The sequence below is a fragment of the Chlamydotis macqueenii genome, chromosome 8, assembly GCF_036417535.1.
Source record: "Chlamydotis macqueenii isolate bChlMac1 chromosome 8, bChlMac1.mat, whole genome shotgun sequence".
In the NCBI taxonomy this organism is placed as follows: domain Eukaryota; kingdom Metazoa; phylum Chordata; class Aves; order Otidiformes; family Otididae; genus Chlamydotis; species Chlamydotis macqueenii.
Window position 1 is genome coordinate 36,333,926 of NC_141563.1, and position 24,800 is coordinate 36,358,725.

The 24,800-nt window shown below is 49.7% G+C and overlaps 1 protein-coding gene and 1 long non-coding RNA gene across 2 annotated transcripts in view; one reads left to right on the plus strand and one right to left on the minus strand.

The window, feature by feature from the left end:
• Window positions 1-41: 41 nt before the first annotated feature.
• LOC147600009 (uncharacterized) lies at window positions 42-15,113 on the minus strand. Its single transcript, XR_015259169.1, has 5 exons — window positions 14,974-15,113; window positions 13,111-13,500; window positions 6,483-6,660; window positions 2,771-2,907; window positions 42-1,931 (listed from the first exon to the last, which is right to left on the minus strand). It is a non-coding gene; the product is annotated as an uncharacterized LOC147600009 (long non-coding RNA).
• Window positions 15,114-15,456: 343 nt separating this feature from the next.
• PDE4B (phosphodiesterase 4B) overlaps window positions 15,457-24,800 on the plus strand; it is a 189,618-nt gene continuing 180,274 nt past the window's right edge. Inside the window, exon 1 of the mRNA XM_086753164.1 lies at window positions 15,457-15,572. The gene's annotated coding sequence lies outside the window, so the exon portion shown is untranslated. The remainder of the gene's footprint in view (window positions 15,573-24,800) is intronic.

Sequence of the window (24,800 nt, forward strand, 5' to 3'; positions counted from 1 at the left end):
ATCGGCACGTAAAGAAAACCAAAAATATAGTGCAAGCCAAATATATTTTTTCTACTTTATAGTTAGGAAATATTTTTGTATTCATTTTCAAAGAGCTATTTTGAGGAGCTAAGATGGATGTATTGTGTATTCCAAAGCTGAATTTGTGTAAAACTTACGTAGGCACTTAAAAACAAAAGGGAAACACCCAGCAACACTAGTAAATGGTAGGAGAGGTGTGGAAACCCTGTAATATGTTAGAGATGAGAAATTCTACGGAGCAAAAGGGACCAAAGCGAGTATTTACCTGCACTTTGAACTGAAGGCAAGCTTTACCAAAAACCCCGCGGCTTTTTCTCAGACGCGCTGCTGACCTGGCTCTGCCTGGGGGTCTCCGTTTCTGGGTGTTGAATGCGACAGCAGTCTCGTGTGCGTGTTTCACGGATATTAGGTATGGCGGGGGAATTAAACCACGTTTTGTGTAAGCATCCAAAACGCCTTGTGACTTGAAAGTGCGATCCAAGGCTGCAGGGACAAACCTGAAGCCTTGAGGAGCTTCCTGCAGCGTTCCCGGAGTGAAGCTGTGATGAGCGCCCAGGTGAACGCTAACCTTGGAATTCACCCAAAAAAAGAAATTCACTGCTGCTGGCACGCGAGCTTGGTGTGGCACGACCTCCAGGGTCCTGGGCGTGCCCTGCGCACGGACTCCGTGCGGGACTCTGCCTCTCCTGGGGGTTTGTCCACCAGACCCAGCACCCCCTGGGCACGGAAGTCTGGCAATGCCGGGAGGCTCGCGTAGGTCGGCCGCCCCGCCGGCGCCCCCAGCTAACGCCGCAGGGATCCCTCGTGTGGAGCAGCTGAATTTGGGGTGGAAGAGCCAGATTCCGAAACGCGGTTTAGTGAGAGCTGCCGTGGTGTAACCCATCGCCTCTGTCAGAGGAGAGCCTCCCTGCCCCGTGCCCCCACAGCACCCCCGGCTGCCGGAACTCTTGCTGTGGGAAGCGAGAAGGGGCGGCATTGTTCTCTGTAGGCTGGGACGATGAACGCATGGTTCATCGTGAGGTTCGGATTTCTTTAATTACTCTGTCTGGAAAAATTACTTAGTTGTGTTTGAAGATCGTCTTTCTCAAGAAATGAAAGGCTCATGTTGATCTGACCATACCAAGTCCTCAGCCGGTGACTCCCGAAGGACCGGAGCGCCATTAACCATGGGAACGACCAGCTGAGGGAACCAGGGAAGGCTTTCCTGGGAAGTGGGAAAAGGCAGGAGGTGGCGCGGGACTCTGACGTGCCTCAGAGCTGGTGGCAGGAGAGCTGCGGCGCCTGCAGCCTGAGGGCTGCTGTGTTAAAAAGGTGCAGAACGCGTTCCCTCAGCGGAAGGGGGTGGGTATCCGGAAACCGGCGGCCGGGGGGTCCAGCCTGTCCTGGGCGCCTCTGCCATCCCAGTCACGGTGTTTTCCTAACGGCCAGAGGTCCTCCTCAGAAAAACAAATGGCTAGGTATTTACACAAATCCCTGCTGTGAATGTAAGAAATGCTGCAAATATCAGCCAACCTCTTCTGCTTCAGCAAAAATAAAAGATTTGAAGTGCAATTTCTGTAGGACCAAGCAATTTAATCCCTTAGTGTAGGTGTGCGTTTTTTGAAGCACCCTCTGCACCACGGCGCCAGTCCCCGAGTTTCTGATAGCGCGGGGTGAGCCCAGGCGCTGCCCCACGGCCAAGGGCAGGGCAGCGCTGCACGAGTTCACTCAATAAACGCTTCCCACCGCTGGCTCAGGCGGGCATTTTCACCCCCAGCAAATGGACATTCAGCCCCGCTCTTCACCTTCCTTCGCGCTTGAACAAAGCCAAACCCTGCGGATCCCGAATCCGCCACCTGCTGCCGCCTGGCTCGGCTCTGCTCTCCGGCGATGGTGTCAGCTCCGGCCACTCCTGCGCGCAGCACCTGCCGCTGGGAGAGGAAATTCAGAGCGGGGGTCAGTTACCGCATCTTCCCACCGTTATTTTTGTCCCTCAAATTCAGGTAAATTTGTTGAACGAAGCTGAGTACTCCAAGGACAACCCCCTCTCAGGCATTTTCTGATGAAAGCCAGCGAAATTTAAATACGCTATTACACATTTAGCATTCAAGTTATCAGAGAAAAACCGGTGTTAATCTCCCAGGAGGAGTTTCCCTGGCAGCTGGAATGTCACAGCCAGAATCGGAGCTCCCGCTCACCGCAAAGCGAGCGGCTGCGGTGGCAGCGGGTGCCCAGGGACGAGGCTCTTTCACCCAGCGAAGGGCTGGGAGGAGCGGCTCGCGCCCGCAGCTGGGTGCTCCAGGCTGGCCGAAGCGGAACGGAGCCAGGAGTCCACGCTTGGTGTCTGTCCTGGGCAAGAGAGCTGGGAAGTCCCTGCCAAGAGACGGGAGAAGGCAGGGAGCAGGGTCCGGGCCTGGTCTGCGTCGGAGGGTTGCTGGGGCAGAGCGGGTTTTGGGGGTGACCGTCGTCTCCACCTGGGCTGAGGCCGCCCCGGGCTGGGTGCCTGGGAGAGCCGGAGGCTCCCGCCTGCCCTGGGGCTCGGCGAGGGGAGGGAAATGCTGCAGAAAGGCATTTCGGAGCGTCCCCAGAGCGCGGTGGCACCCTAAACCCGCGGCTGGGCTGCGCGAGTAACCCAGCACCGTTTCCGTTTGCTTCTAACAGCAGAACTGTTGGTGCTTCCCCAGAAGTACACCCGTGCCTGTGCTACAAACAATTCCCAGCAAAGCTGCTCATTTTGCAGAGATTTTTTCCCCCACGTCTCCGTACTTGCCAGGAAAGGCCTTTTCAGTTCAAACTGGACAGGCAATTAGGAGCAACCGTGTGCAGCTTCCGCAGTCCACAGCAAGCCCTGGTAGTAGGCTCCTGCAAATTAATTTTGAGCAGCATTCAGGAGTACAGCTCATTTATCTATGAAAATTAACCAAACGCATCGTTATTCCTCTTACATGTCACTTGCAGCTACAGTTAAACGCCCTTTTTAAAAAAAAAAACACCTCTACAATTGATGTTTGAAGCAGCAAGAAACTGGTTTTCACGTTTTGTACACGTGTAGCTTGTTATTCTGGCTTTGAGCCGCTGATCTGTGCAACCAGCCCTGGGTTTAAGCGTCTGCAGTAAAACAGGGCTCGGGTTTTCCTTTTCCTCTTGAATAAACCCTGAACTAATTTTTTTTCCTCTACGAGGAGCCATCGCCAGCTGCCAGGCGCTGCCGGCGTGGGGCAGGAGCCCCGTGTCCCTGCCCCGCGTTATTTCACTTTACAAGCCGCCGGGCGTTTCTCTGCCCCGCGCGCTCGCCGCTCTGCGCCGCGCAGTCCCGCTCTGGGTATGGGGCTGCCCCACGGGAACTGGCGTGTCCCCGCAAGCACCGCGGAGCCGGGGGGACACGTGGCACCGCTCTGCCCCGGGAAGCGAGGAGGATCAATGGATCCGTTATTTCTGGACAGGTAAGGAAAAGTCCTGCGACGCAGACGGGAGTTGCAGCCGGATGCTGGAGGGAAAGAGGGACCAATGGAGACACCGAAAGCTTTTTTTCCGAAGAAACGGCCAGTTTGTTGTGAGCTGGTGGGGTTTTTGCCTTTAAATAAACACAGAAGAGGTAAAATCACCTCTTTAGGTATATCTTTTATAGCCACTGTCTCCCTGACGCCTCCACGGGAAAGGGCTGAAATCCACACCTCGCTCCCTCCTCTACCTCACCTCTGCAGTGCCCCCCCAGAGCAGCGCCCGGGGAACCTGCGCTAAACTGGGTGGCCAGTGGATGGGGGGGCCGGGGAGGCAGGAGGAGACAGGACACGCTCCTGTAAAACAAAACCAACCAAACCCCAAACCGTTATGTGTGCAGGGGGAGGAGTATTCATTTTTTGGAGCAGCCAAAGCCCCGCTGTCGCCCACTGGCTCCGTTTTCCGTGGGTCGGTGCCGGCCGGGGGCAGAGGAGAGCGCTCCCCATCGCCGAGCATCCCCGCGCCTCTCTGACGAGAGAGACCCCGTTTCTCCCCGCGGGAGCGCAGCAGCTCCGTTGCGTGATCTGCTCTCCCACCAAACGCGCGCTCCAGGATGGAGGAACGCCTGACGCAGCTGGCCAAGCTGGAGAAACGACAGGAACCTCACGAAGCTCAACAAAATAAAATGCCAAGTCCTGCACGGGGGAGGAATTGTGCCCCCAGCACACGCACCAGTACAGGATGGGTGCCAGCCAGCTGGAAAGCGGCTCTGCAGAGAAGGACCTGGGGGTACTGGTGGACACCAAGTTGGCAAGGCAGTCCCCCAGCGATATAAAAACACAGATTTTTCCGCCGTGCAACAATAAACCCCCGAGATTTCCCAGCACTTGACCCAGTGGCCGGACGCCGCCGTTCGCACAGGCACGGTGGCAGCGTGGTGGCTTGCACAACGGAGCAGCGCGCTGCTGGCTCGCAGCCCCAGGACGGCCAAAAGCACCCGCAAAAATAATTTCCTTTCAAGAAGAGCCAAACAGGAAACAGGCAGCACCCTCGTGGACGGAAAACCGCTTGGTTTTGGCAGGTGGTGTTCTGTTCGCTAATTATCCTAAACAAAAGAAAAGTGAATTGTCTGTGTGGGGCGCTAATTAATTACTACCCATCAGGAGTTTCTTATGCAAGGGCTGTCTTCGGCAAAGCAGGGAAAGGCAGGGGGAAACTCTCACTAGGAGATCTGAACATCACCCTTGATGGCTTACGGAATAACGCGGAGTCCTGCTGTTCGGGAATGAACGGGGAACAAATGCTGAAGAGAGATGGCGGAAAGGAGATCCTGGGGGAGCTTTTAACGTTGACGAAAAGCCTGGGACAGGGAGCTCTCTGGGCTGCGTGGAGCCTGTGTGCGATAAAGGTCACAGCAGCGCGCACCTCTGTTTGTATTTCAGCTGTAATTAGTGTCTTGTCTCACCTTTCCTTCCAGCAGCACCGCACAGTGCCTCTTTGCGCGGTCCTAGATAGCTCCGTTCTGAAGGCACACGAAGCTCATTGCCTGTCCCTGAAAATGACTTGTCAAACGTCCATTTACGTCCCTAAACCCGGGCATTAAGGACAACAAACACAAAACTTTGTGGTGCTCCTTTTGCAAAGCTGCTTCTCAGCAGAGAAACTCGTTTCAGTATTGAAAGCAACTGCTTCTCCACCGCGGCACTTTGTGAGGAAGAACGGACGCGGTGGGGAAGCCAAGGGGCAGACTCGCTGTTAATTCTCCCCGATCAAAGCTGGCAAGGCAGAGCTGGGAGGCTTACGCAGAGGTGGGCAGGAGACGGCAGCACATTTTCTGTGCACCTTGTTTTATAACCGCGGGTCCCTCCTGCTCTCTTCCCGATCAGCCGGATATGAAAACAGGTGTTGAACTGGGAGCCCGGTCCTTATCGCCCTCCGGTGACTAACAGCCCGTTTCCTATCCGGGGTTTTCAGATTGCTCTCTAAACCGCTTGGAGCTACCTTGCTGCAGCAGCCGCTCCTACGCTCTTGCATCAGCAAGGTTAGAACGGCACCGGCTTCTGCAGAGATCTAAACTCAGCGTATCTGAAGATGTATTTCAACGCAAGCGCCGCTTTGTGGCACCTTCACGGTGCTGCCCAGAACCATTGCGCGGTGACAGCCACCAGAAACACGAGCCAGGCTTGTGGCGGTGTCCGAGGCAAAGGAGAAGGGCCAAACGCCAGCGGGAAATGAGCCCTTCACGGCCCGCCCGGCTTTAATGGGCCAAGGAGGGAAAATCTCTGCTTTGATGGTGATTTGGGTAGCGTGGGTTTGGAAGAAGAGATTCTGCCCCATGTTTTGTAAGCTGACCGTGCACCTTCAGCATCCGGTGCCAAACTCCTCCACTCAGACCACAGCCTGACTCTCGTCTTGCCTGCCAGGAAAGCGGTCAGCGATACAGCTGACGTTCATTGCTCTCAACAACTGCTGTTTATTTGATCTTGGTTTTTTCTAACTTCTTTTTGTTGGATCAGTTACTGACAGACGAAAACACAGGGGTTTTTTTTTGTTGTTTTAAAAACTTGCTCTGTTTTTTGCAGGCAAAATGCAGCATGTGAAAGACAGTGAGACTTTTCTTGCCAATCTGAGATCCTTTTTCACACTCCAAAAACCCACAGGTTGACAATCTAAACGACTACTGCTTTGGTAAGATTTTAGAGAGCTGACGTTCGTTAGCTGAGCCTAGTGAATTAATTGTTTTGTAAAGTGGGTTATATTAGTGGAGTTGTACCCTGACTGAACTAGACCCATATTTCGAACGTGGTTTTCTAAATCTAGTGAAAAACCCAGATGCAAACAAGAAAGCTGAGGGAGACCTTACCTTTGTAAACCTCCTTACGTGGAGAAAAATCACAGCCCTGGGCATTTCCCAGATTAACCCTACAGACATGTAGCTGTTTTCTGTAGCTCACCTGGGCCGCACTCTGCATTTGTGAGTTTGTGTGTGTGTGTGTGCGCGCGCAGGCAAAGGCAACAAAAAAAAAAAAGCCAGAACAAACCTCGTACTGCAGACCAAGCTGGAGGTGAGCTGCAGCAAAGGAGCGAAGAAAAACACCTTGCGAAGAGCGTCGGGTGATTGCAAGGGGTGCTGGCAGGCTGCACGCAGCGCTGAGCAAGCCGGAGGAGACAGGGCGCCAGCGACGACCGTTCTGTGCCCTGTTTATGAAGCACAGCGACCTGGAAGAGGAAAAGCAGAAGGCTGGCTCAGATCACCGAAAGAGTCTGATTCCTAAGGAGAACGAGGTCAGCAGTCGAGATGAACGACTGCAAAAGGGGACGAGAAGCTCGGGAATGCTAACGGTCATGTTCGTCCTGCTGCTGGATTTATCTCAGGAAAACGGCAAGCGGTAGGGACCTGTCATCCAGACGCCTTACAGACTTCCAAGACCGAGTGTCCCAGGCCAGCTCACAGACATCTGTCCAGGCTCAGACTTGCAGATCCAGACTGGCGGAGGGAGGCCCAAGGCTGCGGGAGAAGGGCCCGTTTCATTACGTGCAGCAGCGTGAAAGGTGGGATGAGGCTGCTGAACACGCCTCACGCTCATGACGGGCAGTGACCGTGATGCGGCTCGTGTCATTTCTCCTGGTAGCAGGAGAGCAAATCACTTTGCAGGGCAGAGGCGCCTGTGAAAAGTGGAAAGGAGGGCCCTGAGCAGCCTCACCTGGGGCCTCCACCCACACCCCTGCCCAGGGGTCTACTTAAGCCCAGCCCTGGGCCCTCACCCCCTCCTTGGGCTGGGCTGTGCTGGAGGAGCACTCCTCTGGACCCTGCTGATCCCAGCCCGCGGGCTGGCTTCCCCTCAGGCCTGTCTCACCGCTGCGGCTCTGCCCAGCAGTCACTGGGATGTGTTTCCTCCAGCTGCCTTCACCAGACCTGGTCTGGCCAGAGCACCTGGGACTTTGGGATGGAGGCTTGGAAAGCTGCCTGGAGGAATGGTGAGATCTGCGTTAGAACAAAATGGGCACAGATATCATAAAATGCAATAGCTGGCGTTTTTTTAGATCACATAAAATGATTTCTCCTAAGCAGCTGTAAGGAAATGGCATGCAGAACAGATTATTTGGATGAGCGCATATCCAACTCGGGCTGGTGATTTGCAAATATCCTGCCGGAAAAACTACTGCGTGACCAGAATTGTGGAATAAGGGAGGTGGGAAGGGACCTCTGGAGGCTGCCTGGTTCTGCTCAAAGCAGGGTCAGCCAGGGCAGGCTGTCCAGGACTGTGTCCTGCCGGGTTTGAACAAGTTTAAGGTATAATTTGCAAAAGCGTCATTTTCCTCTATGATGAATCAGTTGTGCAAGAATCATCCCTTGGGATTTCCACAACTGATGTGGGAAGAAAAAGGTCTACTGGGAGAACTGGTTGAAACATCATTGAAAGCTGTGGTTGTAACTATCTGTTAAGGATAAGTGACCTTAAACCTGTGTTTTGTTTTGAGCCTTTAATATTTGTTTCAAAGCGAACTTATTTTTCCATTCCATGTAAAATACTAATGTTTAATTAACTAAGTGGCTGGAATACTGGCACTTCACAAGACTCAAACGTTTCCCAACAGATGAAGAATGCTTGCTTTAATGTCAATACTTAATTTCTTGTGTCTGTTAGATGTGACCAGGTCAGTTTATTAGACTGAGCTTTAGCCAATTCCTTCGTAAAAATACAAGGACCTTCCAGCCCTAGCTGTTATGCAAGACAAGAGCTGAAAAATATTCTTAGCAGCTATTTTCTCACAGAATTCATCAACACCTAGCCAAGGGACCAGCCCTCCCTCCTACAGTTTTATAAACCGGGCCGGCTGCATCACCACGCAGATTCGGGCTGCCAGGCAGCGAGTCCTCACCGTGAGGACCAGAAATATTCCCCAGCAGGTTTTTCTGCAAGCGTCAGCTGGGACCCCGACCGCCGCTTTGCGCTCTGACCCGCGCAGGGATTTCGATGTTCATAGGAGGCTTGGTGGGATGAGTCAGCTCCCTGTCTGCCAGGCTTGTCAACTAACCCTGGGTGGCTGAGGGGGAGGAAGAGGAGGGAAGTGTGTGTAGTGCTCAGCATCCTCAACCAAGGCTGTGGAGAAACCACAGCACAGCTGCCAAGTGACAAAACTTCTTCCTTTCTCAGTATTTTGCCTGAAAGAAACAGCCTTGTCCTGTCCTTCCTGCTAAAACCAATACCCCATCCCCTGGGGTACGGTGGTACATTTTTGGGCCCGTTATGAAAGCTGTTGAGCCTTGAACTAAATCAACTGGAACGGCCAGCTTTTCCAAAACATGGCACAGAATAATCCACCTTCCCGCTGACACGTTTTTCTGCTCTTACATGTATTTTTCAGGGCATCCAGTGCTTCCCAGCTAATGTCTGGTGATGCCCCTGGGCTAAGAATTCCGCTGGTGCCCAGCCTCCCTTCTAAAGCTCAGTCTATAGAGAAAAGCGGGAGTCTGAGCCGACTCAGCCTGACATCCCACTGCTTCCCATCTGACATCCCGACTGCTCAAGCCGGGATGGTTTATAAATGAGAAATTCCCGTGGTTGTGAACCGTCCTCGGCTTTGATTTAGGGCTGCGTAGAAGTAGGCTGTTCTTAAAAACTACATTTAGAAGACTTTAAAGTTAACAAAACGCGTTTCAGTGGTTTAGTAAGCTACTGCCCTTTTCGTACGGAAAGCTAGCCGATCTTTTCCAGGGAAGCGACTCTGCTGCGCGGTGGGCCTGCCGGGATCACTGTGTTTATCTGTTTACAGGCGTAATTTGGGCATCCACAGCGGTCTCCTCATCCATTTGTGAGAGTGAGGAGACTGATTAACAGCCTCCCGAATGAGCTTTGAAGGGACAGGCAGCGCATCCCTCACCGCACAGCTAGCTTTCGTGCCTTACAAATAGGTTTCAAAGAATGCTCTGAGGAAGCTAAGCAGGGATGGGGCGCCTGCCCTGCAGCCTGCCCCTCTCTGCTCGGTCTGGCCTCTCCTCGGCTCTTGAAAGCAACAGTTCTACTTCTGGGATTAAACGTGGAGCGTGAATTTCATTGCCTGATCACAGGAGCACAGACAGCATCTGCTATACTCCATTTAATTGCCCTCTATTTGATGCATATGAGCTTCTTGGGCTGTTTCAGCTGCGGTGGAAGGGCAGAGATGGGAGCACAAACACTCATTAATTCTGGCCAGTGAATTAATTCCTTGATCTCTGACCATACTCAGGGTATTTGTTCCCTTCTCCTATTTCCATACTGTCCTATTGATCTCCTAGCAGTCTGCAGCCTCCCCTCCTTTTTCACCTGAATTCCTTTTTCGAGTGCCGAGGCCTTTATGGAAGAGGAGAGAAAATGACAAAGCCATTTGGGTTTGAACTGAAGGCGTGGAAGAAAGATGACAACTGTGGAGGGAGATACCGGCCATCTTCTCTGCTTGGTGTTGGCAGTACCAAGAAATCTCCTCCTGATCCTCTCTGAAAAGAGGAATTTTGGAGGGAGGAAAAAGTGAAACCACGAACAAACCCAGAAGATTGTGCAAAATACCACAAAATGAGAACGATTGTCTTGGTGGAAGCTCTGGGGCTGCACTGCATGTTGGGCACAGGAACCACAGGAACTGGGAGACCTTTCTGCCAGTGATGTCCTTCGTGGTGCAACCTCAACTAGCTAACCGGCAAAGAAGAGACTGGGGAGGGAAGAAATTTCACCCTAGAGACAGAAACACTTTCCCCTTTCTTTTGGCAGTGGAATAAAGACCGTGTTCCCCTTATTTTTAGCATCGCTAATATCAGCCATCCTCATTTAAAACCCACTTGCTTTTACTCCCTTTCTATTTTAATAGGAAACATTATCTTCTTTTTACTGTTTTGACAGTACCTCACTGCAGCCGTTTATTCCATTCTGCACAAGCTCTCCCACCACACTTATCGCCAAAGCATCTGAGTGCATTAAGCAAAATGACTAACATCTGCCAGGTTATTTTTTTTTTCCTGTCTCCTCAGGGAAAAAAAAAAAAAACCCAGATGCAACAGTGTCCTATTTTGGTAAGTGGGACTTTTTCCAGATCCTCTTTCACATATACATTGCTTTATTTTTTTTTTTTTATAGCAGAGAAAGCAAAGCCCAAGAAATGGACACTTGACATGGAGCCAGGATTGGTGACACATTTATTAATGATATTTACTTCTTGGTTCATTCCATAGCCTCAGATTTGATCCTACTACAGTGGGCTGGCAGCACGGAGGATTAGAAAGGTGAAAACCCTGCACTGGGTTTTGTTTTATGGGAATTCGCGTGGAGTCCAGGATGGCTACTGGTGCTGCTGAGGTGATGCTCTGCAATGTCCTGTATGCTAGCTGGAGTTCCTGAACTGCTGTGAGCTTCCTTCTCAGCTGCATCACATTGCCGTACCTCAACTGAGAGGTGATGAAGGCATGAATAACTGCAGTCAAGTCATCCACCAGCATGGGACAGAAATGGTAAGAAGTCACCTGGAGATGATGAAAAGCATTACTCCTGGAGAAGTCACCCAGAGATGAAAAGCAGTACTGACTGGTGAGAGCTCAGTGTCAGCAATGCAGCCAAAACCACTGCTGAGTTACTGCCTGAACTGGCCGCTCGTGCATCGCCTCTACGCTGTCAGCACCCCAGTGTTTATCGCCGGCCATCTGTGCACTGACCGCTGTGGGACCCTGTAAGTGAAAGCTCCAGCAGCGGGGGAACACGGTCCCATTAGCGTGAAAGATGTCCCCTTCCGAAAGCATTCAAAGCCTCGTAGTGTATTATCCCGCCAGTTCCTGTACGGAAGGCAGTGGGATCCCAGGGTCAAAAGTTGAAGCATGAGAACAGATGCCTCCCTCCTGCCTACTGAGAGGAGGAGACCAATTCCTCACTGCCAGGAAAGCTGTTTCATCTCTGCGCCTTGGCCTAAATTTGTGCTGAGCTGTGGATATTAGCTTCAGAGAGACACGCTTGGAGGTGGCCTTTGGGCAGCTTCTCTGTGGACTCCCACAGGAATGGGGAGGCTTGGCTGTGAACAGATGAGCTGACGCGCCACGAGTGGGAATCGTCAGGATTTGCCCCACTACTGCGTGTTTGAGGGTTCAGCAGGTGTCTGTGGGGAATGAGAAAGGCACTGATCGTACAGAACTGGTCAGTGTCGGTCACAACCTTGTCACGAGGCTTGCAGGGTATCAGGCAGATTTATGGGGCTGAAGTCCTCTAGGATGTTTAGAGCTTCTTGAGAAGGGAAAACGTGTGCTCAGGAATGGCATTTGGTAAATCAGTCCAGCAGTGCAAGAACAGTTAGCTTTGCAGCTTTGTGTTCAGTCCTGGTGCAGACTGAGCGCTCGGGATGGGTGGAATTTCTGAATGCCATGGATGACTTCGTGAAGTTGACTTGGCAGATTCAGCAGAGGAAGATAGGATCACAGCGTGAGCTCTAAGGCGTTTCTTAATTTCATCCTCCCGGTAGCAGCCTTTGCGATCAGTATTCAAGTTTCCAGTAGGACATCAGAAAGCCAGAGAGGTGTGGAGAGAGGAGGAGCGTTTGAGGCTGCTGCTGCAAGCTAACGTGCGGCAGTACCCACCAGGCCCTCCTCCCATCAGGGGGAAGCACTGCTGTCTGGTATTAGGCTCTGGAACTTCACCAGCGTCGGTGAATCGCCGACTGAATCGGGATTACTGATATTTCTTGTTGCTGGGAGTTACAAGATAGCGTGTGCTGCATGAAGGCTGTGGGGGACTAAGAGTAAGGTTTTAATTTTCCTGGCCTTGCAGTCTGGAAGAGAAGGGTTTATTTTAACCATTCAATAACTTTGCGTCCTGCCATAACTTACATGTGTTTGGTGCTTGCAGTTAAGAGACAACTCTCCTAAATAGTCCATGTCCAACAATCAAGGATTTGCCTGAACCTAAACCACAGATTAAATCTAGAATCCCTGTAGAGTTGCACAAAGTTTAACACCCTTGCACATCGGATTCTTGATCAGATTTCTTACACATGACTCCCTGACCAAGGCAGCATATGGGGGGAGGAGGAGGGGGAAAAAAAAAATAAATCACCTTGGTTCTTATTTGCTTCTCACTGCTCCTGCATGCTACTGAAATGCTACCAATGGTTTTGCAGCCCACATTTTGTAAAAGGTATTGGCATGTTTTGAGAGGCCTAGGAAAAAAAAATGGTTAAAATGTCTGAAGAGTGAAGAAAATGCCATGGAGAATGAATTTGAAGATTTTGATCTGCTTGGCTTATCAGGAAGTGGATTGATTAGCATGTAAAATACTCCGAGTTTTTGGTTTAGCAGGGAAGGGCGTAAGAACCACTGTTTGAAAGCTGAAGTGGGACAAGTTCAAAGCAGAGTGTTAAGTACAAATTTTATTGTTGTCAGTGAGCAGATTGCTAAGCAGTGACTTCTCTATCCTATCTTCTGACCCAGGCTGGGTGACTTTGAGTGACTTTCTCCTGGGTGAGTAAGGAGAAAAGCTTTAGCCAAATATGCCACACTGAGCAGGAGGAAACCGGTGAAATGTAACGGCCTATGAAGTACAGAAGGGCAGACTAGACCTGGTGCTGGTTTAGCTGGCCTTTTCTGGGACTTGTGTGCCTTATTCCTTCCCAGAAGCAGACCCTTCAGATGACAAAAATGAAGGCATTCCTTACCTGAGGGCGAGGCTTAGGGCAGGGAGAGCCTGTGTGTTGGTGCAGACCGGCGTGTGTCCATCCACGTCGGGCAGCGCACGGGGCCGTAAGCCACCCCAGGTCCTGAGCAGGGCTTGCAGAGGATCACGGCTCCTGCACGCACCGCCATGCAGGCTGCTTTGGCCGCTGTGGCTTTGCACAGGGGTGAACTATCCCTGGACAGCTGCTTAGTACAGCGATATGACACCAAGTGGCCTTCCTCTGCAGGAACTGGAGGTGGTCGTAGAGGCAAGAGCACAGCTGGCTGCTCTGCAAGGTGACAGCTCCATTTTTCTGCCAAAACTCAGCTTGAGTCTCTGTTGCCCCAGCCTCTGGTGTCTTGCTTTTGTGTGAGATGACAAAGTCCAGCTCCTGTGACCAAACACAAGCATCCTTAGTTCCACATCCAACTTCTGTACCCTCGTTTGCAATATGAAGTAATGAAGGAAACACAGTATATACCCCAAATCATCACTTGGATTACAACTATGGGCAGTCTTACGCTTTTCTGCATTACATGTATAGAAATAAATTTGTCCCTTTTTGGAAGTGGGAGGAGTGAAAAACTGGACTTTTGTTGATAATTAGTTACATACTTTGTGTCTGCTAAAAAGCAACTTCCATGTATTTTTCATAAATCTATCGAGCAGTTATTAACCCTCAGTTTTATAGCTACACAGACAATCTTTCTTCCTCTTCATGATGATGCAGGACAAAACTTCCATTCAATATTGTTCTTTTACAGTGCACTGCATAGAGACTGGTTTATCAAGAGCTGGTGTGGTCTGTGCTGTGGGATACTAGGCGATGGGATGCTACTCAAACAAGAGCTACAACACAGCAGCCTTCTGTTCACTTTTCAGAGGCTACAGTCATTAATCACTGGAAAAAAAATCAAAGGTCTGTGTGTCATCCACAGATGGCGAGTTCAGCTCTTAATTCAAAAGATTTTATAATGAACACATTTTATTTTTGTATTCTGAGGTTTTGGGAGCTGGAGTGGGTTCTTTAAGCCTTTTAAACACTGCTCCTCAGCTGCACAACTTGCTCTTTTAAAACGTGAACCAAGTTCTTCACATTGTAACTCCAGAAACGTGGCCTTTGATAAAAGGCATCAACACCCAAAGATCTCTCATCACTGTTAGGATCAAACAGAAGTTCCTACCCTAATGAGATCATGTAAAATGAGCTATTCTCATCTACCCCATCATGGGTGTTTGGGGGTGGTGTGACCAGCCAGCGACTTTAGCATAGACATGGGATCATGGGATGGGTTGGGTTGGAAGGACCGTTAAAGCCCACCCAGTCCAACCCCCCTGCCAGCAGCAGGGACATCTCCAACCAGATCAGGTCGCTCAGAGCCCCGGCCAGCCTGGCCTGGAACGTTTCCAGGGATGGGGCATCCACCGCCTCTCTGGGCAACCTGGGCCGGTGCTCCACCACCCTCAGGGTAAACAATTTCTCCCTTATATCCAGTCTGAATCTGCCTCCTCCTGTTTTAAAACGACTGCCCCTCGTCCTGTCACAACAGGCCCTGCTAGAAAGTTTCTCCTGGTGTTTCTCCCAAGCCCCCTTTTAGGTGCTGGAAGGCCGCTCTAAGCCGTTGCACCTGTCAGGTCAGCAGCTGCTGTCTGCCAGCCCGGCCAGGCCATTTCCCCGCGCGTACAGCCCGCGTACTTTCCCGCGGCCCGCCGCTCCCCCTGCTCCGCGCCTTAGGCCACGCTTCCGACAGCAATCCTTCAGAGCGCCCCGAGCTGCTTCCTCTCCGGCTCTGCCCCTGCGGACGCAACGATAAATTGGCTTTATTTCTACCCAATTTGCGGCAGACCTCCTCTCAGCGCTCACCTTCGCCCAGCAGGGTTGTCGGTCGTGCCCGTCCCGGAGGGCTGAGGAGCGGGGAGGGGACACCCGCGGCGGGCGGTGCTGGGCCTGGGCTCCCACCCAGGGCAGGGCCGGAGGCTCCGGAGGGGCCGCCCCCCCCCCCTTCCCTCCCTGCCTCCCTTCTCCTCGCAGCGGCCGCTGCGGGTCTGCTCGGCCGCAGCTCCCCGCCGCCTCAGGGCCGGGCCGCCGCCGCCGCCGCTCGCCCCTCCGGCCGCCCCCGCCCGGCGGGCGGGAAGCGGGGCGCTGAGGCGAGCCCGCCCCGCGCCCCCTCAGGGGAAGGCGCCGCTCCGGGAAGAGGAGAGGAGGGGAGCGGATCGCAGCTCAGCCCAGCCCAGCCCAGCCCAGCCCTGCCGCCGGCGCAGCCCTGGCAGGTGGTGGCCGCGATCGCTCCGCCGCGCTAAGCCTTGCTTCCCGCCCCGCTGCCATTGCCGGAGCCGGCCGGGGAGAAGCGGCGGAGCCATGGAGCCCTGAGAGCGGCGGCGAGCGGGGCTGAACGGCCGAACCTGCGCCGCCGCGGGGAGAGCGGCGGAGCCCCGGCAGACCGCGGCGGGAAGCCGGCGGAGGTAAGCGCTTCCCCCGCTCCCTCCCCGCCGCTCCGGGGCCGAGTCTCTGTCAGCCACCCCCCCCCCCGCCTCCGGCCACGGTGCAGGGGGGACGGGGCGGGGGTGGAGGGGGGTATCTGGTACCGGGGGGTCCCGCAGGGCGGGGAGCGGCGCGGTGCGCGGGGTCGGTCGGGGTGCGCGGCGGCACCTGCGGGCAGCGGCGGGGAGTGGGGAAAAATCGTCACTCGTGGGGTGTTCGGGGGGCTTCGGTAAGTTTGGTCATCGTCAGTCACACGGCATTAAGAACTGATGGCTAAAAAAAAAAAAAAAAAAGGTTTTGTTTTTCCAAAGGTGTACTTTAATTGTCGGGCTTTAAAAAATTATTTTCTTGCGTTTTCCCCAAATTTCTCTTGGAATTGCTCATTGGATTTTGGACCCGCTAAGGCTGTCGTGTCGCAGCATCGCGTTTCGTTTACACGCGCGTCCAGGAGTTCTCGGCGCTGCCACGGCCGTGGGATGCCGCGCCGTGCCCCCACCTCTGAGGTGGGCCAGGCGCCGGCTCTACCCCCAAACTTCTCGCCGCTTCTTGTCGGGTCAGTCCTCCCAGCACTAATTTCCCTGCGACGTTTTCCCTTCGAGGCTTTACAGCCACGCATCGTGTTTGCCAACGTGTGGTTTGAGTCAGTTTGGTTTTTTTCGGGTTCTCTTTTTCTCAGTTCAGTGGCTGGTGGGAGCTGGAGGTTGAGAGGGGCTCTGGAACTTCAGCGTTTTCCTCCGCCGAGCTCCGCGTCAGCTCCCGTGGGGTGCCGATGAGGGCAGAGAGGGGTGCTCCTTTCACCTCCTTGAGTGAAGGCTGAGGTGCAATAAATCGGCCCCGATAAGCAATGAACTGTTTATTGTAGGTCTCTTGGGGTGGAATGTAGCCACGGAGGTAAGGAGTTGTTTTGTGTGGTGCTCAGCATCTTCTGCCACAGATAATACCCCAAGAGGGTCACCTGCGCTGAAGAGAGAATTCCTGATAGACTTCTAAATTATCTTAATGGTAGAGTTCATACAATGCTTTTTATTTTTTTTCCTCTGAGAATCTAATGTCCAGAGGATGCAGTAGGGAATAAGCTGAATAATTGCATTTCCATCTTTTAAATCCAAAGAAACAGAGAACTTTTTATAGCACGTTGAGTGAGACACTTATGTCCCTCACTGTCTGGTCCAGAGACAGTGGCCAGATTGTAAACAAATCTCTGATTTATAAATCATCTAGAATCTAAAGCTCTTTAGTACAAGGAGTGCTTTTCTAGTGCGCTGTTAAGTGTACTGGCTGCATATAGCAGATTATTCATTGTAATTATCTGTTTCTCTTGTCATCTCATCTGTTTTAACATGTTTCCCTGTGCCTGCTCAGGTACTCCAAGTACGCCTATGTCTTATTTTATTCCCATCTTTGGACAGCTTAGATTCCACTAAACCATTTCTAACGTAATATTTAAATGTGAATCGTAGAATCACAGAAGGGTTTGGGTGGGAAGGGCCCTTCAACGCCCACCCAGTCCAACCCCCCTGCCAGAAGCAGGGACATCTCCAACCAGATCGGGTTGCTCAGAGCCCCGGCCAACCTGGCCTGGAACGTTTCCAGGGACGGGGCATCCAAGGCCCGTGTCTTTGCCCGGCGCTGGCAGCTTCGTGTCCCAGACCTTCCTGTTCTTCCCCAGCCGCCCCTGTGCTTGCTTCCCAGCTCTTTCCAACTCCCATGAAGGCCTCTCCTTCTTCAGCATTCAAATCCTCGCTCGAGAGCCTGACTTATCTATCAGGAAGCTCATAAGAGATTAGCTGACTAATCGTCTCTGTGAGCAGTAGTCTTCCTTAAAAAGTCATTACAATCAACTACCTTGAATTTCCGTATTTGAAATGGATAGCCCTAGATAGATTTGTAAAATCCTTCCTAAAAATGGCAGTTTTAAGTGCTGACGAGTTGGGCCAGTTGGGATGATTTGGTTTACTCAAAGGATCCTGCCCTGGAGTGATCCCTGTGGTGTATACATGTATATAAATATACATATATAAAAATACACATACATATATATATAAAATATTAAAAAAGCGTACGTGCTGCCCTCGATATAGATGTGGGTAGTTCTTAGGCGTTGAGAAAAATAGTGACAAAATGATGTGGAGAGATACCTTTGTTTGTTTAAATTAAACACCTGTTATGCAGAAAGTAAAGCATATAAATCTTTACACTACTTCCATCTGTAAATTAAATTGTATAATTAGGGCAGTAGGATAAATATAGGCTTAGCAGATGGGGGAAAAAAATCAGAAAGGTATAGAAGGGATGGCGATGTGAAAGCTCCCCTAAACTTGAAGGCTGTTGCAAGCAAATGTGCGTCTGCATGCGTGAAGTATTGGTTCTTAAGAAAAAGGGTGTTAATCTGATGTTCTTACTCATGCTCTGTTCCCCCCCCCGTATTTCTGTAAGTTTAGGGAGTTAAAATAATTTGTCAGCTTCACTTTCCCATTCTTGCTGCCGCAATGTTTTGGTTTCAGGCAATGCAGAGGAATGGTTATTTAGCTGTTTTAGGTAAAACATTTGAGCTGAACGTCTTTAATTATGAAAATATTTTGCAGCTTTAAAAACTTGTTTTTACAGGGAAAAAAGGAACAAATTGATAGTATCAGGTTGCTTGCTGAAAACGTGCAGGAGAGGCCCGCTTCTCTTTTCTGCGAGTATAAAACACTGTTGGTTCTGTTCCTCTGCGAGCCCCGCGTGCCGTTACATCTCAAATGCTGTAGGAGTATATCCCTTATTCAGGTTAAGATGTATGGTGAATGGTATGGAGAAGGTAAGTTAAGAACCTTTTTCCTGGCCGTGCAATATCAGAACAAGTAGGCATGCAGTGAAATTGAAAAATTAATTGTTAATTTTTTTTTTTTTTTTTTCATTCGATGTATAATTAGGCTGAGGGACTATTTGCCGGAGCGTTCTTGAAGCTTGGCTAGATCCAGAATAATTTCTGTAAATCACAGAAGTATGAAAAAACTTTGCAAATACTAAAAAGACAATTTGGGAGGGCTGTGGAAAAGATGTAAATGTTTATCCTTCATAGCTTAAGCCGGTCTCTGAGAAATAAGGCTCGGAGGGAACTTTCTAGGAGAGCAGATTATTCTACGTCTGCCTACAGTGGAATTTCTTGCACTTTCTGTGGAAGCATCTGGCGTTACTGTCAGCGATGAGAAAATAGATTAGTGGATGATGATGGATTAGATCTGTGGCTGTTCAGACGCTTAAAAAGTGTAATTCTGTGAGCGTACATGTGCACTCCGTGTTTGGCACTTCCGCGTGTTTGTGCGCCTAACCATACACTTTTTATTTTATTAATAAGTCAGGGGAAGAAGATAGAGAAAATTCCCTTGTAGTTGTCTTTGCCTCTCCCTTTTCCTTCTGTCTGTGTGGGTTTTTCTTGTGCGTGGTTTGTGGGATTTGTTCCTCCCCTCCATCTATTTCTCTTTCCTGAATGTTCTCTCCTCTTCGGAAGCCAAGCAAGAAGCGTCGTATCTATTTTTGCCCGTGGGGAATGAGGAGGCAAGTGGAACCAAAAGCTATGTCATGAGTTTTGCGCGCGTGGTGGCATTTGACTGCCTTCTTCAACCTGCTGAGAGGTGGCCAGCGGGCAGAGAGAGGGGAGGGAAGATGTCCCATGATGGGAGCGGGCGTTATTGATGGTGGGTAGGACACTGATAATGTATTTCCATGAGGGTGACCAGGGTTGCTTGCTGTTGGTAGGGGAGCCGTGAAACCAGGCTATGACAAGGTAGGGTCTGGAGGGGTCTGTGCAGGTTCAGGGCCTGGAAGAAGTAAGGACAACCTTGGTGGTACTGAAAATACAGGTTGGGAGTTGGGACAGTGTATCCCAAAGGTATTGTATGGAATGAGTTATTTTTTAAAGAAAAAAAAAAAAAGGTGGCGTATTTGGAGTAGAATGCTAAAGCTTGGTACCTTCTGGGCTGAACATCTTTACTGTTAAACTGTTAAAGAGTTGAGAGACATGTAAGAGTTGGTGCCAGCACAAACAAATGGTTTGCGATGGGCTGTTGGACGGTGAAATGAGGCTGGATTGGATGCGGCGTTTGGGCTCAGGAGGACGTGGGTAGGTGGTGTGGAGTTAGGGCTGGCTTAGGTGAAGTTACGGGAGATTCTGGTGGGGTGGAAGCAGCTGAGAGCTCAGTGCAACATGACATAAAAAAGCCCCTGGAGAATAGATGAGAGCTGTTGTGAGCTTAGGTGTTTTCCCCGTGTGTAGAAATGCTACGTGTAGTAATGTGACTGAAATTAGGGTTGGGGATCGGCAAGCTGTGGGTTGATCACCATTTCTTTCTCTAGCACCAGTAAGGGCTGATGCTAACGGGGCAATGCCGTGAAGGTTAAGTCTTGACTTGATGGTGGTTAAAGCCACAGACAGGGCTAGGGTGGATTTTTTTGGAGCTTGGATTTGGAAATGGGAGCAGCTGACACACTAAGAAATGTGCTAAATTATGGTCTTTAAACTGTGATGGCTGGAGCCAAGTACCCAAATGTCGTTTGATGGGCTGTGGAGATGAACAGCCTTGCTGAGCTGGAGTTAAGATCCAGGTTTCCATTAAAACTTGCTGCGTTTAGATGTTTCTGGTTAGGCAGTCACCCTTCCCAGCAGCAATATAGGGATTGCTTTCCTGTCCCAGCAAGTGGAGTCAGCTCTTAGGTTTTTTGAGCCTCCACTCCATGAAGAATTCCATCCAGCCCTTGGTGTAGCCATCCCGACCCTTCCTTGCTAGTAAGCCAAGCCATTTGTTCCTTGCCTCGCTGGCTTTAGCCTTAGGAATAAACGAAGATGTTTCTTTCAGAGACCCAAATCACAAGTTTAAGGCAGTCCTGCCTGTGTGGGACGTTCACCATCCAACGTTAAACACAGTGTGTCAGGGCCTTTGGTGCCCTGCTCCAGAGGCTCCTGCGCAGCAGGCCGTGGAGGCCATCTTGGGGTGACTGACTCTTCTAAAGTTTCTTTTTATAATTGAAACAGTAGTTAATTCAGAGGACCTTTCCTTATCAGGTGGTTTAAAAGCTCTGTGATTTCACTGTTGGTTAACCAAGAAATCCTACAGCAGCTCTGTTTTCCTGTGGGCTGTAAGTAATTTGACAAAATAGCAGTATTTCAGTGTATGGTGTACTTTGTCATATATTAAACGAGTTTCTGGTGTCGGAAAACCAGTGGAAGCCACCAGGATCCATCAGAGAAGTCGAGGCGACTGATGTTCTCTTTGTTTCTTGGAGTGTCATGAGTGATGCCTGGAAGAGGATGGAAAACCCCCTCGTCGGTTTTGCGTTAGGTTGGAGGGCTAGGCAACATTTCAATGGGAGCACAAGGATGCGAATGACGAGATGACATTTCTGAGAAATGCTTTGAATGTCATTTGCTGAAATACACTTCATTTGCAAACAGCTGCCTGTTGAGAGCATTCAGCTGACCTGACTTAGCTGCTAAACAGTTAATGTGTACTCATCTGCTCTCTAATTATTTGCAGCACAGCTGATAATACCCTACTTTTGACCTGATTATAAGCAGCAGATTTTGCAGGGAACAGCAGCTATTTGTGGTGAAATGTCTGCCTTCCAAGCGGTAGGTGTTAGCGAGCAGCAGAACTAGAATGACTTAGTTAATACGCAACAGTAATAAAAGGTTGACTAAAAGGGTAACCAAGCAGCAGGTACTAATACTTTTTTTTTTTTTTTAAATCAAATACTTTTCAACTTGCACCAACTGGGACAGGGATTGTTGGTGTGATGTTTGCAATGAAAGAATTCTCTTGCACAAGATATTCAAGGCGTATGCTGTGAAAGAACGCATGGAGCAGAAGCTCAGTTCTACAAGTAATGAAGTAGGAAGAGAGAAAAGAGGAAAGAGAGGTCATCTAAAATAAATTCAAGGAAACAACATGGCATTGAAGACTACAGAGAGCCGGGGAAGCGCGGCAGAGCAGGGAGCGGCTAACAGGCTGATGCCGTGGGATGGCTTGTGATGTCTGGAAAAGAAGTCATCTCTGCTCTCCTAAAGCCAGAAGGAAACCCAACCTGTTGGCAGCGTTTGAGAGACAATATCTGCTGAGGTCGTTACGTGTTCCTTGCAGGCAAACATACCTCAGGGAGGCTGCAAAAGATAGCTAGAGTGAGAGCTTAATGCCAGGATTTTCTCATCAGTATTCTTTCAGATGTTCTTCTTTTATAACAGTGTTTTGAAACTTGTAAACAAGAAGTTGACCCTTTCCTTTGCTAGAATAAATAACCGTGATATTTTCATTTTTGTTTTTGCCTGAGGGCCTGAGTGAACTCAGGTGCCGCTGACACACACAGGAATCAGTGTTCCTTCTGGAAACTAAGCCAAATCAAGTGATGGTCTGCAGCGTACAGGGAGTCTGGGAGTTGTTGGAGCTGCAGTGTTTTCTCGCTGACATGTAAGATTTGGTTTTGGGGTGTAATCTATGAAATGTCAAGAAAAAAAGGGGAGGAACTTCCTTTGATGAGGGAGAACCTCCTCTAACCTTCTTGTTGCTAAACATTTGAGTGATGCAGATTGATGTGGATGGAACGCTTTCTGCCTGCAAGATGCTCACCGAGTGAAAAAGTAATTCAGAGCGTTGGTTGAAGGAACAGTACTATGCTCAGATTGAAAAATACATTCTTGCAATTGATTTTTGTTTCATTCATGCTTTTGTAATTCAGTAATTGCTCGAGGAAGCAATAGACTGCATACCACTTGAATAAACAGTACCAAAATAATCTTCTGAAATTGCCAGAGCACTTGTTAAATGTGAAAGATAAATCTGGAGTGGAGCTCCTTGCAATAGGGATACTTTCAAGAGTGCTTATAAATAGTGAAACCGGGAACTTCAGGAGGAGAGGAACCCAAAATGATTACTCCTCAGTAGTAACCGTTTCTGAAACTACAAGCCCAAATAAGAAACAGAAAATCATCCAACCTCACAAGAGCTCTTGAGAAGCAGATAAGTATAAAACATATGGAAGCCTTCAGGGTGAAGCTGCTCTGTTTGATGGGATTCTGTTCAAAGAAAATCATGTTCTCGGGATGCGCAGCGTGCTCGGGAATACTAATCATCCATCTCGCAGTGTCTGTGCGTGGTGCGGGAGCTAAACCCACCGCTGCCTATTTTCGTCATTCCACTTGAAGAAAAGGCGGCCGTGTATAACGTTTGCAGTCGCTGTCGGCATCAGCTTGGAAAGCTCTCACTGGAATAGCACTAGATTTGCCGTTTTTCATCTGGGAATGGCTGGTGGTGTTTAGGGTTCACAGTAACACTGGCCTTTCTGGGGTGGGAGACACAGAGCGTTTAGAAGCAGGACGTTAAGTGCTATTTTGAGAGCTTGGGTTCGGATCACCGCTTCTGCCACAGAAGTTCTCCTTATCTCACTGGGGAAACCTCTCAGGGTATCAAGGGTGTATCTTTTGGGATCCTCAAAGGAGAGCAGGAAACTTAGGCCCAGCATTGTCATCCTTTGGAGAGGCTTCTCCGGGGAGCCTGAGCGGTGAGGTTCAGCGCACAAAAAAAGTTGGTGGGTCAGATCGGCCCTAGCAGCATCCCTGCCTGCTCACCCCGAGGATTTTGTGACAGGTTCTTGCTTGAAGCGGCTCCAAAAGACATCATTAAGAAGCTCTAGGCAAACGGTCTGTCACAACACGTAATATTTTGCTGTAGCAGTTCTTAGGATACTCTTCCCCGACATTTTTTCCCCAGATATGCAGGGTTGGGAGAAGTGAGCATGCCTCAGTTGTGGTTGTCTGGGTTTTTTTCCTTCTTTCTTGTCTGTCTCAATCGTGCATTTCCTTTCTGGAATTCATTCAGAAATTTCTGATATAACCCCTTTTCCTTGCACTTTCCCAATGAATTATGTGTATACGTAACTGACAGACCTTTGGATGGAAACCCTTCACGTAGGAGAAATCCTTGGGTGAGCGGGATGATTAGAAGCCAGGCGCTTTTGTGAAGCTGGGGATCTTCTCCCACTCTGAGCTTTTCATTTGCTTTCAGCATACGCGGGGTGTTTTGGCATCCTGAAATCCCCTGCCCTTGCAGTTAAAGGTTTGATGTGTCACTTGCCACGTGTCCAGTGTTTCCCTGTTCTGTAGGTGAATTGGGCCTGGGTGCTTTTTCACATTTTTCATTCTTTTTTAATTAATTTCTGTAGTTTTGGGGGGAGCCACAGGACTTTTTCTTTTTTTTTTTTTTTTTTTTTTTTTTTTTTTTTTTTCTTTCAAGCTGCTTATGGGTCACTGATAAATCAATTCAGATATAAATTGAAGACCTCAGATGACTGTTCTCAGAAAGGCAAGAACAAGGCAACCTTCAAATGAAGTCAGGCATAAGAACTATAAAAATAAATACTTGTTTACCTAATGCTTGGTTTTCTTCTGGAGCCTATTGGCATATTCACAGAAAAACATATATTTTTAAAAAAGGAAAAATAATCAGGCCATGGGCTAGCAGCTGACTAGAATAAAGTTGAAAGATGAATTCTTTAGCATCTTTGCTTGTTCCTTAATCAGCCACTATCAGTGTAAGAAATATTTTGTCCAGGTATTAGTCTGCAAGACTCCTCTCATGTAGCATCGTTGTAATGAAATGAATTCCTCAATTCAGTTATGTGTAGTAAAAGTTAGGAAGTACTTGGTAAGCAAAAGATAAGGTATTTGTTTAGATTCGTGTCGAAATAGAGAAGCTTTATGACAGAAAACCAGTACGTTGGCCCTAAGCAAACTTTGTGCACATCAGTAGAAGTCTTTGATGGATTTTTCTAGATTAAATATTGCTTCTCTTCTTTGACTTGAGGTATTACTGTTGTGGAGTTTGCTTGTTGCTGTTATTACCAGGAGGAATTGATGCTAGCTGATTTCTTTTTTTTTTTTTTTCTTTTTTGAGCATCATTTTTTTTTTTTTTTATATTTATAAAACAAGGAACAAGCAGGAGACATCTTCCAAACTCCTCTCCGTGGAATGGCTTACGCCTCCGCGTGCCTCTTCACCAGCGGGACCACGCGTGCTCCTTTTCTGCTTCACCTGAGGGTAGTGGCAGTGATGTTCCTCCTGTAGCACTCCCGTTTCAGGAAACTTCTTTCTGTGCTGGGGTTGAACGCATCGGAGAAAGCGTTTGCCACCAGCTCCCAGGAAAAATGCCCTTCTCCCTTCCCACAATTCACCACGTGA